Source organism: Pavona decussata, unplaced genomic scaffold, assembly GCF_977016875.1.
Source record: "Pavona decussata unplaced genomic scaffold, jaPavDecu1.1 SCAFFOLD_105, whole genome shotgun sequence".
Classification (NCBI taxonomy): Eukaryota; Metazoa; Cnidaria; class Anthozoa; order Scleractinia; family Agariciidae; genus Pavona; species Pavona decussata.
This window is the reverse complement of record NW_028145519.1, coordinates 1,485,001-1,489,455: the sequence shown is the minus strand read 5'-3', so window position 1 is coordinate 1,489,455 and position 4,455 is coordinate 1,485,001. Positions and strand designations below refer to the sequence as shown.

The window sequence follows — 4,455 nt, the reverse complement described above, 5'->3', positions numbered from 1 at the left end:
TAGCAAAGATCAACCGTTCCTGCCATGTGTTTATTGAACTGCACTGAAAACCAAACAAGCCTCAACTCATCCCAAGTCAGGATTTGTGAACTGTACCATGAAAGCACGTCTGTAAAATGTATCAAGGCATTGGTTTATTCTATGATCATGATAATATCGCTCTGTGGAAACTTAGCTATAATCGCCATCGTCTTGAAAAATATACGAATGTGGACAACGACCAATTTTCTAATTGTTAACATGGCCGCCTCCGATCTTCTGATTTCTGTGTTTGCTATTCCACGAGAATTCGTTTTTACTTTTACCGGCCCTCGAAGGTGGCTGCTAGACGGACTAACGGGTTTGATTATGTGTAAGTTGGTCTACTTCTTTCAAGACATTTCTACCGCGGTGTCCATTCAAAGCCTTGTGGTTATAGCCATCGATCGCCAGATATCGAGGAGTGGTTTTCCCGTTTCGCCCTCCTCTTATAACAACAAGGGTTTTGAAAGTGTTAATTTCCATTATCTGGATTGTTGCTATTTGTATACACTGTCCGTATTTCTATACTGCGCGACTTACTATGCAAGATAACAAGTGGTATTGCTCGTTTACCTGGGCACCGAAGTTGGACCCATATCGGACACAAGAGCGTTACTTCATATTTATTTGTCTTTTTAATTTTCTTACCACTTTCTGTAGTTCTTACTTTATATGCACTTATTTTGATGGAGCTGAAAAAACGAAAGCTTGAAGAAAACGGTACACTGAATAGACAAAGACAGAGAGAAGACACGGCGATAGTGAAAAAGATTTTAATCATTGTCTTTCTTTTCGCTTTGTGCATTACTCCAGTAACTGTATCCGCACTTGTTTATTATTTTGCATGGAACTGGCATCTACCATGTGGAATGGGCGAACTATTTTCAGCCGCGAAATGCATCTTCTATTCAAATGCGTCCCTGAACCCATGCGTTTATATCAGTTTAAGTGAAAGGTATCGCCAAGGATTGAAAGATTTGATTAACTGCTTACGGTCGAGGAGGTTTTATACTAATGATATAGAACTGAACGTGCCTTCGACTGCAAGATCGACTTCGAGGCAACTTACCCAGCAAACTTCGTGAAGATTACAAAAATTGTAAAGACAAAAGCGTTAAATTATTGCCCTTTTCAGAATGTTGGTACATGTTACAGTGGTAAGCTACTTTCAAGTATTTGCAAGGAAGTGAAGTGTTGCCCTCACTTATAGTTTTGTTCCGTGTCTATGTATGTGTGTTTATGTTCTATTACGCATATTATATAATCTCTACCTTGAAAACCAATAATATAAGATCCTTTTTTTTTCATTCTTTTTTAGTCTAAGTATTAGTCTTTCTATTTTTGGCCTTTTCTCCGTTATTTTAATACCTTTATTCTACTAATGTATATTTTGGAGATGACTGGAGAAGAATAAAGATACACAAGGTAGACAATTGATAAACTTCGTTCGCTATATGATATCTTTTGCTTGTGCTGGTCTATTAGAAACCGAGAGCAATTTATCACCCAACTCACCATTAAAATAATTAAGGTCATGGTAATTAACCTTGAAAGAGTTTCTTTATAAATAAAAAGTCTAAAGTTATCTCTGTTAGGAACAGGTGATGCAAAAAAGGAAAAAAATCCTACTGCTTAACGAAGGAAGGTTTTTGAACAGGCCGGAGTTTAACTAAATCAGAGATTATAGTGACAATGTAAATAAGACAAAGCCATAGATTCCATTATCTATATGACGGTAATCAGTTGGGCAAAAGACAAATGTGAAATGAGCCGAAAAATTGCCGATGAGATTTATTATTAGCCATGAAATATGTAATTGTGTCGACGACTGTTCAAAACCAGCCACGTGACGCGATAAAGAATGTGATCTTAAGTAACGTTCCAGGCAAAAAAACAGTGGGTGTGATGCACGAACTGCCTTCGTAGATCAAGGCGATAATTATTTAGTCAAATAAAAATGCAAACAGTTGATTGGCTCATTGAGCAGACAGCACGATATCCATCAATGCTACAAAGGTAATTTACGCCTTTTTGAAGAAGGCTACCTGCTTATCAAAAAACTAACTGCTTTTAAAATTTTTTCATTAGCCTAGGAAATGGGGAAGTATTATTTCTGACTGAGTTCTTGGCTAGCTAGAGCGCTTTGTGCCTTCAATGAGACAGCAGAAAGTTTCCATTTAATGTGACTGCGACAAACAAAGAGGTGACAAAATTTTTATTCAGATAAGCGTACGTGTTACTCGCGTGGCACTCAGTTTGTCTCACCCCGTCTGCTCGTGCGTGCGTGCAACTACTGCACAAGATGGATAAAAGGTGAGCTTGTTGATATTGTAAGTTTTGGTCTTTGTTGACTCGAGTGAAACTAAGGGTGCGTTCGATTGACCATATTCCTGAATAGGAATAAATACAACGATGACAAGAAATCCCTCATAAGAGGTTTTAGGAGTTACTGGAGTACAAAACGGCTCTTAAATTCTCATGTGTCAGCGATGGTGTTTGCAGAATTTGTCCTCCGAAATTTCTTAAAAAGAGAAATTTAACGGCTATTCCGCTTATTCTTATTCCGGAAGAAGGTCAATCAACTGCAACCTAAGGGCTGGTTTCCATATGATCGCGGATCGCAGATCGCAATAAGGTCTGCGATCGTCTACGATCATATGGAAACATACTTCTGCGATCGTCTGCGATCCTGGTATCGCGATCGCAGACGATCGCAGGAGATAAAACCATGGTCTATCTCCTGCGATCGTTTGCGATCAATTGCGATTGTGCGATCATATGGAAACCAAAGTTTTGCGATCCGCGATCGAAACGCATGCCATAATATTTCGGGTTTTCTCCCACGATTCAACACTCGTGTGTTCGATTGTAGGAACGGTCTACGTAGCAACACTGGATTCGTTGTCATCATGCATGGCTGAGATTAAACATGTTGGTAACGAGGAATTAATGGAGGAAGTTGCACGTTATGAAGGTGCAAAGCAAAGATTTTAAAGAAAAGAACAAAAAGGGCAACTTTTGGGACAAAATCGAGCAGAAGTTTAATTTATCGGCCGGGGAAGCGGGGGCCAAATTTCGCTACATAAGAACTGCGTACGATCGTTAAAGAATCCAAAACCGATGTTTTTGACGGTTTTGGAGCTGACGACGACGTCGCTTCATGACAAACAGAAGAAGTAAATTTGCTTGCAGCAAAATCTCCGCTCCTTCACCTTCGCGATGTTGTTTGCTACACGCACGTTTGACATTTCTGCTGACCAAAACGTATGGCTATGGTCGGCTCTGTGATCAGCCTTTTTTGCGATCGTCTGCGATTGTCTGCGATCTGCGATCTGCGATGTACGATCGTGTGCGATCATATGGAAACGAGCCCTAAGGCTAAATACGGAAATCTAATATGGCCACCACAGAGAAAGAGCCATGCTTTTTATTAGTATCAGTTCCCCATTTCCCATGACAACGAAACTCGGCATAGACAATAAAGAGGACTCTGAGACTGACAATAGCGAAAAATAATAAGCAATAAAATCATTTTAAGGCCAATTTTATAAAACCAGCGGGCTTAATTTTAGTTTGGTCAATAATTTAGTATGAAGCACCTGTCTGTACTCCATGTAATTGGGGTGCCCATATTTTACGCGGAAAGTTAATAGATAACTAACCGATGGAGAGTGGTTTTCGTGACTCAGTTGTGGTTGCGAACATTTCGCATTCTTCGAGTTTACCTGCTGCCGCGTTCCTCGTGCAAAACTTTCTCAGGTATTTATTGAATTTAGCTACTTTAATATTGTTCTTAACAGTGTTAAAGACAAGTTTTCCTGACAAATGCTAGAATAAAGATAAAGTCATTCTCAGCTAATGGTCAAACCTCGTACGGATGCTTTTAGTTCGTTTATACAAAACAATCGATAACAAAATGGCCGCTTTACCTCGAAAAACAGTAAGATATTTTACGAAAAGCTGGTGTATCTTTTTTGTGAATTTTAGTGATTTGCTCGACAGACTCACGAACAAGAGCATTATTTACCTTCTGGGAGGTGGAAAATACAGATTAATACAAGATAGCGCACCAATCAGATTGCGTAGAATGCCAAGATCGCTGAATTAGTATATGCTAATACGAAACCGCGCCATGCGCATTTTCTTACCCGATGCCCATTACCGAGAGGCCTTAAATCTTTTTCATTGCATCTGCCTAGACTGAAGATACGATCTATGCCTTAAGTTTCTTTTAAAAAAAGATACAATTAGCAGGATCGCGTTTACGCAGTAATCTACCTCCTTTACCTTCGTAATGCCACGGTTATAATCTCCTGCCAAAATGCCGGACAAATAAGATCGTTTTATTTTTTTATTTCCAACCATGGTTTTTCAATCTTTGTGGCTATTTGCTAGAAACTCTAGTTTCTAGAAATTTATACTTGTAATATATTT

The 4,455-nt window shown here is 39.1% G+C and overlaps 1 pseudogene; it reads left to right on the top strand.

Moving 5' to 3' along the window:
- On the top strand, positions 1 to 1,186 carry LOC146471309 (substance-P receptor-like; annotated as a pseudogene).
- Positions 1,187 to 4,455: the final 3,269 nt, after the last annotated feature.